Source organism: Protopterus annectens, chromosome 3.part1 (assembly GCF_019279795.1).
Source record: "Protopterus annectens isolate FY-2018-M chromosome 3.part1, PAN1.0, whole genome shotgun sequence".
In the NCBI taxonomy this organism is placed as follows: Eukaryota; Metazoa; Chordata; order Ceratodontiformes; family Protopteridae; genus Protopterus; species Protopterus annectens.
In genome coordinates this window covers 174,270,165-174,286,201 of record NC_056732.1, presented here as the reverse complement: position 1 = coordinate 174,286,201, position 16,037 = coordinate 174,270,165, and the positions used below count along the sequence as shown (strand labels likewise).

General features: G+C 44.8%; 1 protein-coding gene across 1 annotated transcript in view; it reads left to right on the top strand.

Annotated features, from left to right (window-relative positions):
* The window catches only part of KIF5B (kinesin family member 5B), a 2,669,048-nt gene that overhangs the window by 1,646,069 nt on the left and 1,006,942 nt on the right, over positions 1-16,037 (top strand). The window lies entirely within an intron of this gene.

Sequence of the window (16,037 nt, the reverse complement as noted above, 5' to 3'; positions counted from 1 at the left end):
TAATATCTCATCCATCCAACTTATCTCCTCCGAATCTGGACAACCTGAAGCTGACCGCTTGGTTGCTCCAGTTCCACTCCTGATCAGGACTCCCGGTATCTCGTCCCCTGTTAAGGCCATCCTGGTGGCAGCTCATAAGCCATCCACTAGGAAAGTCTACCGCAGTAAGTGGAAACGGTTCTCCTTGTGGGCGGAGCGGCAAGGCCTAAACCCCTTCACAGTTCCTCTCCCGTTGGTACTTGACTTCTTATCCTCTCTTTTTAATGATGGTGCCAGCAGTTCCACGGTCAAAGTACAACTTGCAGCAATTTCTCATTATCATATTGGTCATGACTCCAGTCCTCTGATGTCTGCCAGATTGTGTAAGATTTTCCTAAAAGGTACTTTCCTTCTCAGGCCCCCTGTAAAGCAAGCGGTTCCTCCTTGGGACCTTTCTTTAGTCCTCCAGGCCTTGACCGCCCCCCCCTTCGAACCGGCGGCTACGGTAGATCTGAAATTTTTATCCTTCAAGACTGCATTTTTAGTAGCCATTACTTTGGCCAAGAGAGTCTCAGAGCTTCAAGCATTATCAGCTAAGCCTCCTTACTTGGTCTTTCATCCGGACCGTGTTTACCTCAGGACCAACCCGTCATTTCTTCCTAAGGTAGCTTCTGAAGCAAACATTAATCAATCCATTAACGTCCCTGTTTTCTTTCCCAAATATCAAAACAAGGGTGAATACAAGCTTCATTCCTTAGATGTTCACAGGCAACTTAGATTTTATCTAAACAGGACGGCTGGTCATAGGCAATCCGACCAGTTGTTCATTTCCTTTGCTAAATTTAATTTGGGCAAGCCTATTTCTAAAGTCTCATTATCTCGCTGGATTTCACAATGTATCTTACTAGCTTATTAAGCTTCGGGAAGGCCCGCACCGGAGGGTGTACATGCCCATTCAACCCGGTCAGTCTCTACCTCAGCCGCCTTTAAAGCTAGGATTCCTCTAGATGACATTTGTGCAGCAGCCACTTGGGCTTCATCTCATACATTTATTTCCCACTACAAGTTGGATCTTACATCTAGGGGTAGAGCATCCTTTGGCTCCGCGGTGCTCCGGAATATCCTTCCATGATGGCCGCCCATGGTTCAGGTAGCTGGGGACTCTGTCCCACAGGTTGCAGACAAATGAATCTCCTACTTCAGATTTAGAAGTTATGTACTCACCATAACGTTCCATCTGAGTAGGTGTATTCATTTGTCTGCAACCATCCCGCCCTCCTATCCCCCTGGCCTTTTCAGTTTCCTGCATATGATGTGTTACCCTTTTCAGGGTATTCATGATGTTGGCAAACTCGATCGGAGGTCATGTAGGGAGAGCAGGGCATTATGGGTGAGGGGAGGAGCTGAGAGCTCGGATCCATAGCTGGTAAACCATGCCGGTTCGGATCCGATATCGGATCCATAACCCACAGGTTGCAGACAAATGAATACACCTACTCAGATGGAACGTTATGGTGAGTACATAACTTCTAATTCTCTGCACTGCCCTTTGGCTTGTCTACTGCACCCAGGGTATTCACAAAGTGCCTGGCTCCAGTTATTGCATTTTGCAGGCAAAGAAATATCCAAATATATCCATACGTGGACGATTGTCTAATTCAGGCAGAAAACCAGGGCATACTTCAAAATATTCTGGTGTTTGTAAAAAGGGTTCTAACTTGTCTGGGGTACACCATAAACGAAAAGAAATCACAGCTGGTACCCTCTCAACAGATTACATTCCTGGGTGCAAGCTTGAATACAACTGCCCAGATGGCTTTCCTCAAGCCAGAGAAGCAAATTCATTTGGTAACTTACTTCAAACAAGTGGCCACAAAAACCCTGCTATCTGCAAGGCAAATACTGCAAGCGTTGGGGTTCATGGTCTCCTGCATTCTTCTAATTCCATATGCAAGACTGCATATAAGTAAATTACAGTGGTACTTAAAAAGTCTATGGAGTCAACATTGTCACAGCCTGGAAACAATGATTCCTATCATACCTTGCCTATGCCTGGAGTTCCTATGGTGGGCAAAGCCTGCCACCAAAAGAAGGGACTGCCATTCACACTACCCCTTGCCAACCAAACCCTAACTACAGACGCATCAGACTATGCATGGGGGGGGGGGCGCTCACCTGGCAGAGAAGTGCATTCAGGGCAAATGGAACCCAAATCAAATGCACCTCCATATCAATCAACAAGAAAAGTTAGCTGTACAGAATGCTCTGAGAGCCTTGAAGGACTACATTCTTCCAGGACAACTAATGGTAAAGACAGATAACACCACGGTTATGTGGTACATAAACAAGCAGGGGAGTACACATTCTTACCCCCTCTGCAGACTAGCCATGACATTGTGGAACACAGCCTTGAGCTACCAAGTGCACCTACAAGTTCAATTCCTGCCAGGAAAATTGAATACACTGGCAGATAGACTGAGCAGAAATTTCATGGACCCACACGAGTGGAAACTGGAACCACGGATTTTCAACATGTTGACAAGCAAATGGGGAGCCCAGACATAGATCTATTTGCCTACCCCCAGAACTACCAGTTAGATAGGTTTTGCACAAGGACTCCCCACAAAGAAGCCTGGAAAGTGGATGCTCTGTCCGTCAGCTGGAAAAAACTGTCTATGCCTTTCCCAATCTGCCTCTGCACTCCAAAGTTCTGCTAAAAGTCAAACAGGACAAACCAAGAATGATTTTGATTGCTCCAGACTGGCCACGCCAACACTGGTACCCACTCCTGCGCAGCGTGTCGCAAATATCTCCATGGCACCTGCCTCTGACCCCTTCCTTGCTGTCTCAGCAGAAGAACCAAATTCTGCACCCTCAGTTTCCAACATTGAACCTTGTAGCCTGGCTAATCACTTAAATTCACCCTTATCCCTCAGCAAACCTGTGATGGATGTCATCTTGGAGGCGAGATCATCTAGTACTAGAAAATCTTATGCTGACAAATGGAAAAGATTCTGTGCCCTGAACTAGTCTTTAGGGATGAGCACAGCAGCACCCAGTTTACCTCAGATTTTGCAGTACTGAGATGCTTCATAAGGCCCTGTCTTTTTCCTCTATTAAAAATCCACGCTTCAGCTATTTCAGCTCACTATAACACAGAAGCATCCCTCTTCTCTCATCCCCTGCTCAAGCAGTATCTGAGGGGCAAAGAACTTGAGACCACCCAGGAGAGCTCCTACCCCTGCCTGGAACCTTAACTTTGTTTTGGAGAAGCTCACTCTTCCTCCTTTCGAGCCAGCTGCTACTACAGACTTAAAATTCCTTTCTTGGAAAACAGCCTTCCTCTTAGCAATCACTTCAGCTAGAAGGATATCTGAATTACAGGCCCTTATGGGAGTGGAGCCTTTCATCATCTTTCATGTGGACAGGGTATCCCTGAAGACCAATCCATCCTTCATGCCCAAGGTGGTTTCCAGTGTGGCTCTTAATCAGTCCATTCATTTTCAAACCTTCTTTCCCAATACACAGAACAAAGAGGAACATATTCTGCACTCCTTGGATATGCCTAGACAACTTGCATTCTACTTGGACAGGACTAAATCTCAAAGAAAATCTGAACAATTGCTGGTAGCATGTGCTGCAGGGGCAGAGGGGAAGGCTATTTCAAAACAAACCATTTCTAAATGGATAAGCCATTGCATTAATTTCTGCTATAAGCACCATGGAAAACCTATCCCCCAGGGGATCAGATCTCACTCCACCAGGGCTACATCTACTTCTGCAGCCTTTCTCAGAGGTGCTCCTACCAGGGATATTGTGGACGCTTCTGCCTGGAGTTTTGTACATACATTCACCAAGCATTATCATTTACCAATTTTCTCTAAATCCAGAGCTGGCTTTGTCACTGCTGTCTTACAGGGCCTTATAGCTGACCCTAATGCTGTATAAACTCCTCCTCCCAACCATAACTTTGGAAATCTGCCCAAATGTAATGACTGCAACAGTGAAACACTAAGAACATAGTACAGTTGTGTACACTTACCATAAATGTAGATGTTCGAGTGTATTCACTGTTGCAGTCCTGGTTACCCTCCTTCCAGCCCCCTATTTTTCTCTGGCTATACCTCTACTTTCTTTTACTTTGCTTAAAAGCCTTTTTGGTGTATTTGCTTTTGGTTGGAGGTATATTTTTGTGTTTATTAATTTTATTTGTTCCCCATTATGGGGGCACCTGACATCTGGGGCAAGAAAAACTGATGTAATGGCGTCTGCTGCATGTTTTATACCCCTGACGACCTGAAGTCATGGAAGAAGGGACAGCAACCGACGCAGGACCCAAGACTTTGTTAATCAGGCCGACTGAGGGCAACCTGCCAGCAGATTAACCAAATATATAATGACTGCAACAGTGAATACACTTGAACATCTCCATTTATGGTAAGTGTACACAACTGTACTATACTCTGTCCTCTTAGTGGTTCTTCCCAAACCTCCCAAACACCTCCCAGATGTACCACCCATGCAAAGGGAGGCAGCAGCACAGGAGATTTCCAAGCTGCTAGGATAACGAGCCATCGAACCCGTCCCCCCAGATCAGTCCTGATCGGGGTTCTACTCAAGGTTCTGTTTGGTGCCAAAGAAAACGGGGGACTAAAGGCCCATTCTGGACTTATCTACCCTGAACCTGTCAGTTGCCAAAGAAAAATTCCGATGGTCACACTACAGTCCATCATGCCGTACCTGCAAGAGAGCGACTGGATGTGCTCATTAGACCTGCAGGATGCCTACTATATCACATAAAGATGCACAGAAGCTCCAGGAGGTACCTCCACTTTTGGCTAGGAGTCAGTCATTCCCAATTTCGAGCCCTACCCTTTGGTCTCACCACAGCCCCCAGGGTGTTCACTAAAGTGATGGCAGTAGTAGTGGCTCATCTGAGGCTTTAAGGGATTCAGGTCTATCCGTACCTGGACGATTGGCTCCTCACTGTTCCCACCAGCCTTCTATTTTCTCAAACCAGGGATTATTTCTTAAAGCTTGCTCTACTTTTGGGGATCACAATCAACGCATCCAAATCACTTCTAAATACTGTCCAGGTGATAGACTACATCGGGGCAAGGATAGACACCTTACAGTGCAAAATCTTCCTGACCTTGGAAAGAATACAAAACCTGAGTATGCATGTCTCTCTGACCTACCGTTCTCATCTTCCAACGGCAGAATCAGTGTTGAGAGCCTTAGGTACAATGGCAGCGACCATAATGCTTCTTCCATGTGCCCTGTTACATATGAGAATTCTACAGTGGACACTAGCTGTACAGTGATCCCTGTTGGAGCTTCCCATTAACTTATCCAGTGCACCTCAGTCAAGTCTGTCAGTCGTCCCTTCTGTAGTGGATGTGCACTCTGGAGATCTTGGAGGGACGACCCTTTGTTTCAGCCCCTGTCCAAGCCACAGTGACCACGGATGCCTCAACTCGGGTGGGGTGGGCATTGTTCAGTCAGGACAGTCCAAGGCCTTTGGTCCTCTGTCGAGACCAGCTTGTGCATAAACGTTCTAGATATGAGGGTGGTCCTTTTTGGCATTGCAGGGCCTTCATGCCTTTCTTCCTCTGGGAACCATTGCAATTCAATCAGACAACATGTCAGTGGTCTGATACATCAACAAACAGGGAGGGACCAGATCTTACCCCCTTTGTTGCGAGGCCATGAGAGTGTGGGAATGGGCGATCTCCACCGGTCACTTTCTCATAGCAACGCACATTCAGGGATGATCCAACATTCTAGTGGATAGGTTAAGTTGGACTATTCTGATGCCTTACGATTGGTGTCTGAATCTTTCAGTAATGGAGCAGATCTTCCTGGAGTGTGGGGTCAGCCTTGCTGCAATATCTTCACATCTCCTTCCAATGCGAAGTGCAGCGAGTTTTTTGCTCTGAATCCCCCCCCCCCCCCCCCCACCAGAGATGCTTCCTGGTCTTCTGTATGCTTACCCTCCAGTACCTCTTATTACAAGGTTTCTACAGAAAGCTTGTCTACTGGAGAGCAAAGTGATCCTCATTGCCCCATTTTGACCTCGCCAGATATGGTTTCCCTTCCTTTGGACTCATCTTCTTACTCCGCCCTGGATCTTGGATCCCATTCTGGATCTGATTTCACACCCATCGGGGGTTCCTCATCCAAACCTGGACAGTCTGAAGCTCACAGTTTGGCTGCTCCAGTTCCCATGATCGCTAGGATTATCCTCTTCATTTAGGTCTGTTCTGGTGGCTGCTCATAAGTCTTCAACCAGGAAGGTTTACCGCAGCAAATGGAAAAGTTTTTCTTTTTGGGCTTCTCAAAGGAGTTTAGACCCTTCCACAGCTCCTATTTATGCTATTCTTGATTTCCTTGCCAATATTTTTCAACAGGTAGCAAGTTCTTCTACTATCAAAGTTCAGTTGGCTGCTATTTCCCATTTTCATGGTGGTGAGAATTCTGCCTCCCTGGCCTTCTCCAGACTGTGTAAAGCTTTTATCAAAGGTACTTTTCTGTTACGCCCCCGGTCAAGGATCCTGTTCCCCCATGGGACCTTACTATGGTTCTTAAAGCTTTGGTCGCTCCACCCTTTGAATCTGCTGCAACCACAGATCTTACATTTTTATATTGGAAAACAGCATTCCTGGTGGCTATCACTTCTGCAGAAAGGGTTTCAGAACTGCAGGCTTTGTCCATCAAAGTTCCATATATGATTTTCCATAAAGATTAGGGTTTCCCTTTGGACCAATCCATCTTTTCTTCCTAAGGTGGCATCACAAGTTAACATCAATCAGACCATTAATTTACCTATCTTCTTCCCTAACTTTGCTAACAAAATGGAATACAAACTCCACTTACTGGATGTTCATAAGTTACGTTTATATTTACACAGGACCAAAAACTTCCATAAATCCACTCAGTTGTTTGTGTCCTTCTCTAAATCCTTTTTGGGTAAACCTATCTCCGAGGTCACTATTGCTAGCTGGATTTCCTCGTGCATCCTTCAGGTCTATAAGGATAAAGGCATGTCTCTTCTGGGTCAGGTGAAAGCTCACTTCACTAGGGCCATGGCTACTTCTGTGGTCTTTTGGTCTAGAGTTTCATTGTATGATGATTGTTATGCAGCTACTTGGTCCTCATCTCATATCGTTATTTCTCACTACAAATTGGATTTGACTTGTAGAAGGAGAGCATTCTTTGGTTCCATGGAGCTCCGGAATATTCTTCCATGAGGGCCATCCAGGAGTTTAGTAGCTGGGGACTCTGTCTCACAGCAGAAGACCAAATGAAGTAAACTACTTCAGATAAAGAAGTTATGTACTCACCATAATATTCCATCCGAGTAGTTCTACTTCATTTGTCTTCAACCTTCCCTCCCTCCTTCCCCCTGACCTTGTCATATGAACAGCCTTCGGGCTGCAGTTGAAGGTCATAAAGCATTTTTTCAGGTCGGCTTATCAGTATAAGGGTCAGCAAACTCGATTTGGGAGTTGGAAGGTAGTGGAGGTGTATTATGGGTAAGGGGAGGAGCATGGAGCTCAGAGCGGATGCTAGTGAAATTGTCTGCTTGGATCCGATACGGATCAGGTATCCCACAGGTTGAAGACAAATGAAGTAGAACTACTCAGATGGAACGTTATGGTGAGTACATAACTTTTTTCTGTCCCATTAGTAAGGAAAAATTAAAAAAGCAACATCAGATTAATAAATTATGTACCCACCGTATCAAGGCATCGGTGTTGTCCATTTTTATTCTTCCTCACCTTCTCTCCCATTCGTCCCCCATTCCTTGTTTTCTTCTGGAAGTACTTATTGGACTATTTTTGGAACCCTACTGTTCCAGGTTTGACTCCCATCTTTATTTCCAGCTATCCTTTTTCTCTTGGATCAGAATGGGATTAGGCAGCAAATTCTATCTGAGACAATGGGGAAGGAATAGAGCATTATGAGTAGAGGGTGGCTTTCAAGAACCGGATCCGAAATCTAGTTTATGCAGCTGAGTCGCATCCAAGGATTGGATTTGAATCCATTAGTGAAGGAGAATGAAAATGGACAATTCAGATGCCTAGTTACGGTAAGTACATAACTTGTATATTTTTTTCATTGGGATCCAGATGAAATTCTTATTGCTCAGCAAATTATTGTGATTTTGGCTAGTCCTCCGTGTGCTACTCTGTCTGCTCAGTAAGCGGTTAACAGTCAACTTCCTCTGTCTAGGAAGTCTGGCAGGTTATGCAAGGTACCTTAGACCTACAAATACTTGATTTATAATCCTAAAGATGACCCTAAAGTAATTCCCTTATCCAAAACTGATTCTGCTAGACAAACTGCTAACATTTCAGATTTGGGAGGACATACAGAATTTTAAATTGCCAGGCTTGTATGTTAGTTTATTCCTGTGTCATTGAAGAACATGAAAAAGTTTACTGTTTACCTTCTCTCTTCAGGGACAAATTCTGGAATGCCTCTTTTGTGTCTACTTTTCATGTTACTAAACATGTCTTACATTGTTTTTCTGGGTGCTGCTTATACTGTTTCCAGGGCCGCTGCTTTCAGGTCAGTCATCACTAATTTGCCTGTTTATGTTCTCAAAATCTTCTTGAAGATGTAAAACTGAAATTTTAAATTCTTGGTTTGTCCTTTCTGCAACCGAGTTTTTTTAAGGGGTTTCATAAAAGATGAAAGCGATGGAAAGTTTGATACAAGAGGTGACCAAAATTTTCCAACCTTTTTTTTTTTTTTTTTTTTTTTTTTTTTTTATAAAGCTAAATAAAATTTTTCTTCTGCCTCAGCTCCCTTTTTCAAAAAGCAATTTAAGCAGCAAGGTGCCAGTAAAAGCCATTTGAAAAAAACAGTGGCAAGGAGACTGTAAAAAGAAAGAGCATCACAAAAGCAAGGAAAGTCCATTAGGTCAGACGTTTTTTGGGGGGGATTTTTTCCTCTCCTCTGCATCATCCTATGGCCCTCCTCCTCAGTGTTCCATGTCTGTTAGTCTGGGACTGGAAGGTGGCTATCTCGGGCTGATACAGATGTCCTCCTATTCATCTTTTGCAGTATTCATTACATGAGGGAGTTTCATGCAGTAGGCGACCCGTCAGCCATTATAGAAAAGACTTTTAATACTGTAAGGTGCGTGGTATGTTGCACATAGGCTACGATTGGACATCTGTCATAAAAGTGAAAGCCTCAGAACTTCTCTGCCACCAGATTCCAACGTGCGGTCTGACTCCAAGTCAATTGCGATTTTTCAAATTTCAGATAAGTGTCCCATTGGGGAGATGTACATCGTGTTTCACTGTTGCAGTCATTACACTTGGGTTATCCTGCTGGCAGGCTACCCTCAGTCGGCCTGAATTCCAAAGTCCTAGTCCGGAGTCGGTTGCTGTCGCCTCTTCCCTGACGTCAGTGTGTCAGGGGTGTATAAGATGCAGCCGACACCATTTTCTTCAGTCTTACTTGCCGTATGGTGCCCGAAGCAAAAGCAGTTCGCAAGTGCCGGTCGGCCGACTACTGAGATTTTCGAAATTGAATTTCAGAACCAAAGTCTTCAATAAAGCTAAGTACCCCATTGGAGAAACTTTTTCTTGCTCCAGACCGATGTCAGAAAAAGTTAACAATTGTATTTCTTGTGGGAAGTAAATACCTCATAAAGATTTTCACTCTTACTGTATTCCTTGCCTAGGCCCTGGCCACGACGTTGCTAGTTGTAGGTTTTGTGCTAGATTCAACCAACGTACTATTAAATGTTTGATTTTGCTTTACATTACTTTGGCCGAAGGTTTAACTACATAATGCTGTCAGAACAACCGATGACCGGAATTCATAAAAAACGCAGACAAAGAAAAGGACAGGCATCCAAGGTCAAAAACTGACGACAAAGCCTCTTCTAGGCCAGTCGCCGGTTCTCAGTGAGGTGCATTCGCAGCCCCTGACACCCACTACCTCAGAGCCGCAGGCTGCCTCCGACTCCCACGTGGAGACAACTAGGCCTCTGGAAACTCAAGGTATTGGGCCTACGGAAACTATTCCCTCAGACTGGTCCGGAGCCGCTGAGCAGGCATCGGCTTCTGAGGGTGTTTTCAGACCTACACAGCTTACTATCAAGTCCACTTCAGCAGCCAAGGCGAAGTCTAAAACACCATTAAAGACAAACAGGTACAGTATTCTCCTGGACAGTCATCCATGCCTAAGAAACAGATGCTTAAAATGGCCGAGGACCTAATTACTTTGATCAGAGGTTCCCATCCCCCTCCTGATAAAAGGCCTAGGCAAGACACTGACTATGACTGCTCTGATCAGGTTTCTATTTCCTCGAATTCCTCTTCAGAACAGGGATATTTTCTTTCTCCCTATGAGGACTCTGATGCTGAAGGATCTATCCCTTCAGCCTTTCCTCCTGAGGATTACTCTTTTGGGGAAACCCTGCACACTATGAGGGAACATTTCCATTGGGAGAGCCAGGATTATTCAGAATCCAAGAAAAGGCTCAGAGACTTTCTTTTACTGCCTCAGCACAGGCCCCTTGCTATCCCCCCCTGTACTAGATATTGTTGATGATGTTTTTTCTGAATCCAGCTTGTCTCCTGATTCTTTACCCCCTGCACCAGTCAAGTCAGATAGGTACTACAGGGTCCCAGACTCTCATAAATTTCTTTATAAAAACCCTGCTGCTGACCCAGAAACAATTTCTCAGGGTCCCAAAGGGGTCAAGGCTTCCACTGCAAAAAAAACCTGTTCCCTCTGATAGGGATTCTAGAGCACTGGATAGATGGGGGGAAAAAGTTTACACTTCTGCTAGTTTAGCTGTAAGGGCTTTAAACTGCCAGTTTCACATGCTTAAATCTCAACAATATTTAATGTCTTTGCTAAAACAGAAAATGCTTACAAGCTCAGAATGTCCTGACAATAAGGAAATGCAGGATTTATTGCATGCAGCTGAACAAGTGGGAAAGCATACTCTGCAATGTGGTTTTGATTCATTAGAGGCTTCTTGCAGAGCCGCAGTTACAGGCTCTGTCATTCGAAGGCATGCTTGGTTAAAGGAACAAAGTTTACCTGATCATGTTAAAGCAAAATTATTGGATGCTCCATTACAGCATGATACTTTGTTTGGTGTTAAGGAAAATGGAGGATAAAGCAAAATCAATGCAGACAATAAAGAATTTCTTACAGGTTCAGCCACCTAGATTTAGCAGGAACTGGCCTTCTAAAAATTGGTCCTTTCCAATGTCAGACAGGCCACAAAGAGGCAGATACGCCCAAGAGGCAGATCTCAGCCCCAAGGCTCATACAGACCCAAACAATGGGGTGCTTCAGCCCCCAAAGGCGGAGAAGACAAATCACAACCTTATACGAAACAGTCCCAATAACTTCCCTCTACAAAAGCCAGGCCACTTACCTTTTGACAGCACCCTTAGGGGGAAAACTAGTACTTTTTTCACAAAATTGGCACATGATCACCCAGGACAAATGGGTACTGGATATTGTTTCTCAGGGTTACAGGTTCCACTTTCACACCCTACCAAGGTCAAAAGGTATGCCAGACCTGCCACAAAACCAATGGGCAGAGGCACAAAAGCATATTTCTGCTCTCACGGACATGAGAGCTATTCAAAAAGTACCACAGCAAGAACAGGGGCAAGGATTTTACTCAGACTTTTCTTGGTACCCAGAAAGGACAAAGCCTGGAGAGCAATACTGGACCTGTCATTTCTAAATACTTTCCTGGATGTTCCAAAATTCAAAATGTTGACACTGCAGCAACTTCTACTCATGCTGGGCAAGAAGGATTGGCTAGTTACTTTGGACCTCAGAGGCATACCTGCATGTCCCAATCAGACAATCTTGCAGAAGATACCTCAGATTCATAGCTGGCTCAATGCATTACCAATTCTCTGCACTGCCCTTTGGCTTATCTACTGCACCCAGGGTCTTCACAAAATGCCTGGCACCAGTAATTGCATTTTGCAGACAAAAAGGAATTCAAATATATCCCTACTTGGACGACTGCCTTATTCAAGCAGAGAGCAAGGACATTCTACTAAAGCATCTGGCGTTTGTAAAAGAATTACTAATTTGCTTAGGGTACACTGTACACGAAAAGAAATCAAAACTAGTGCCCTCTCAAGAGATAATATTCCTGGGTGCAAGCTTAAATACAACTGCCCAGATGGCTTATCTCACGCCAGACAAGCAAAGGCAACTGACTCATTACTTTCAAATGATGGCAACAAAGACCCAGCTACCTGCAAGAAAAATTCTGCAGGCTTTGGGCTTCATGTTGTGTTCGTTGTGTTCTTATATTTTTGGGCTTCATGGCATCTTGCATCCTGCTAATTCCATATGCAAGACTGCATATGAGGAAGCTACAATGGTACTTAAAAGTGTTTGGACTCAACATTGCCACAGCCTGGAAACAATAATAACTCTTATTCCCTGCCTGCAACAGGAGTTTTGATGGTGGGCACTGGCCTGTCACCACAACAAGGGACAGCCTTTCACTTTACCCACTGCCAGGCAGACACTAACAGCAGATGCATCGGATTATGCCTGGGGGACACACATGGCAGGAAAATGTATTCAGGGCACATGGCCCACGGACCAAATACATCTTCACATTAATCAAAAAGACATGCTAGCTGTACAGAATTCCCTGACAGCCTTCAAGGATCTACTACATCCAGGACAACTATTACTAAGGACTGACAATACTACAGTTATGTGGTGCATAAACAAGCAAGGGGGCACACATTCCTACCCCCTCTGCAGGCAAGCCATGACTTTGTGGAACACAGCACTGACCTGTAAGTACATCTGCAGGCACAATTCCTGCCAGGAAAGAAAAATACTCTGGCAGACGAACTAAGCAGAAACCTCATGGACCCTCACGAGTGGAAACTAAATCCACAGGTCTTCAGCATGATAACAAGGAAATGGGGATGCCCAGACATAGATCTCTTTGCCTCCCCTCACAACTACCAACTACAGAGATTCTGCACAAGGACTTATCACTCACAAGCATGGAAAGTGGATGCTTTATCTTTCAGCTAGAAAACCCTAATAGTTTGTCTTTCCACCACTGCCTCTCCTTCCCAAGGTGCTCCTAAAAAGTCAGACCAAGAGAAGCCAAAAATGATTTTGATTGCCCCAGACTGGCCACGCCAGCACTGGTACCCAATCCTAAAGAGCTTGTCTCAAGGCCCAGCCTGGACTTCACCTCTAATTCCTCATCTTCTGACTCAACAAAACAATCAGATCCTTCACAGCCAACTCAGAACCTTAAATCTGGCTGCATGGCAGTTAATATAGCCACTCGGAACACACCTCTCTCTAAAGCTGTTATGGATGTCATTTTGGAAGCCAGGAGGCCCAGCACCAGGAAATCTTATGCAGAAAAATGGAAGATATTCTGTGCTTGGAACCAGGCACAAGGACTTGAACCAGTTGTTCCTAATTTTCCAAGGATTTTACAATACCCAACTGAGATGCTGGACAAAGGCCTATTCTTCTCATGAATTAAGATCCATGCCTCTGCCATTTCAGCTCATTACAATACGGAACCGCCTATTTTCTCTCCTCCACTGCTAAGACAGTACCTCAGGGGGGCAAAAAACACAAGACCCCCCCCCCCAAGGAGAGCACCGATACCTACATGGGACCTCAACTTTGTCTTAGAAAAGCTCACACTACCTCCTTTTGAGCCAGCCAATGCAGCTGACATAAAATTCTTATGGAAAACTGCTCTGCTCCTAGCAATAACTTCAGCAAGAAGAGTCTCAGAGTTACAGGCATTAATGGCAGTGGAACCTTTTATCATTTTTCATCCAGACAGGGTTTCTCTAAGGACAAACCCAACATTTATGCCAAAGGTAGTATCCAGTGTGGCTCTTAACCAAACCATTCATTTGCCAACATTTTATCCAAATCCCCAGAATAAAGGGGAGAGACTTCTGCACTCTTTGGAAATACACAGACAGCTATGCTTCTACTTGGACAAAACAAAAGCTTTCAGAAAAACTGAGCAACTGTTTGTAGCATATGCTGCAGGATCACAAGGAAGGACTATCTCAAAGCAGACTATTTCAAAATGGATAGGACACTGTATTCGTTTCTGCTATGCACATCATGGCAAGTCAGTTCCTAAGAATATTAGGCCACATTCTACCAGGGCAGCAGCCACTTCAGCAGCCTTTCTCGGAGGAGTACCAACCAAGGAAGTTTTGGAGGCTGCAACTTGGAGTTCAGTGTACACTTTTACTAAGCATTATCACTTACCTCTTTACTGTAAATCCAGAGCAGGCCTTGCCACTGCAGTTCTGCAGGGCCTCATAGCCACTCCTAATCCTATTTAGACCCAGCCGCCCTACCTCAGCTTTGGGATTCAACCCGAGTGTAATGACTGCAACAGTGAAACACGATGAACATAGTACAGTTGTGTACCTACCATAAATGTAGATGTTTGAGTGTATTCACTGTTGCAGTCCAGGTTACCCACCCTCCATCCCCCTTTCTTTGCTGGGACTTATCTATACTTCTGTATCCTATACAACCTATGTGGTGTATTTGCTTGTAGATGAAGGTATTGTTTTTATTTTACTGTATGTTTTTATAAGCAATATGTTTTGCCTACCTTCTTGGGGGCACCTGACATCTGGGGCAAGAAAAACTGAAGAAAATGGCGTCTGCTGCATCTTGTATACCCCTGGCGCACTGACGTCAGGGAAGAGGCGACAGCAACAGACGCCGGACCAGGACTTTGTAATTCAGGCCGACTGAGGGTAGCCTGCCAGCAGGATAACCCAAGTGTAATGACTGCAACAGTGAATACACTCGAACATCTACATTTATGGTAGGTACACAACTGTACTTTCTTACTGTTTTGCTACTGTCTTTGGTTAGGGGTCATGTCATCCAAGACGGGCAAGTGCCAATATGGAAGATAAATTCCACACAGGGATAGCCATCTCCAGTGCTTGTTCTGCCTAGGCCCAAACCACGACCACAGAAACTGCTGTATTTGGTAGGCGTTTGTGCCAAACACCATAAGAAATAGATTATCCTCTTTAGCCGTCTACCTAGCAAATCAGAACTTACGCTGCTAGCAAAAAGCGCTATGGAGGGATCCTCTGGGCTCAAGGGTGAGTTGGTATTGAAGTGGAAGGACAAAAAGCTAAGGCCTGAACCTTCTGCTGTGCCTCTGAATACCAACGTCTCTCTTGAGGTGGAGGAGAGCTCAGAGACACATCCAGTTCACAGTTCAGATCCACAGGCCGAGCCTTACTTGCTACCTTGGATCCAAACATAAGCATGCAGATGTCTCAGGAGAATCAAGGCTTGTGATAACTGAAGGCCCTAAGGGGATTCCTCAGATCCTTGTTAAGGAAGAGGTGGAATCATATCTGATGGAATGTAGGCCTACGTCAGGACCTCCTACCCCACATAGTATATAGTTGCATGGAGAAAAGAAACAGAAAACCAAACATTTGTCCTTCCCAAAAGAATCTGTTTGCAACTGGCAACAATTCACTCAGCACCCTTTCAATGCTCTTATGTCCTTTAGGCTTCCTCCATGTTTTACAGCTCCCTCTCCCAGTACACTCTCTCCACTTAAAAGTATTAGGGAAGAGGGTTCCTTAGAGGAAGATGCATCTTCAGGGGTGGAATCTCTGGCCTACTCTTTATATAATCCCTCCCACCTGGATTATGCCTCCTCGGAAGAGGAATCCAATGGAACAGATTCATCTATGGAAGACTTTTCCTTTGGAGAAACTCTAGCTAAAATGAGAGAACTTCAGTGGTGAATACATAGTGTCACTCAGCCCTGGACTCTCCTTACACCCTCTTGCTCCACATCAAGAGATCTTCATAGATGCCTCAGATGTAGGCTGGGGAGCAACCTTAGTGGTCATCCTCTCAACTGAAGGAACACAGTGTAAAAGAGATGATGGTGCTGCTATTGGCCATGCAGACCTTTCATCCCCTCTTCCAACCAGGACCTCTAAAGCTATTGACAGACAATATGACTGTCCTCCAGTATGTGA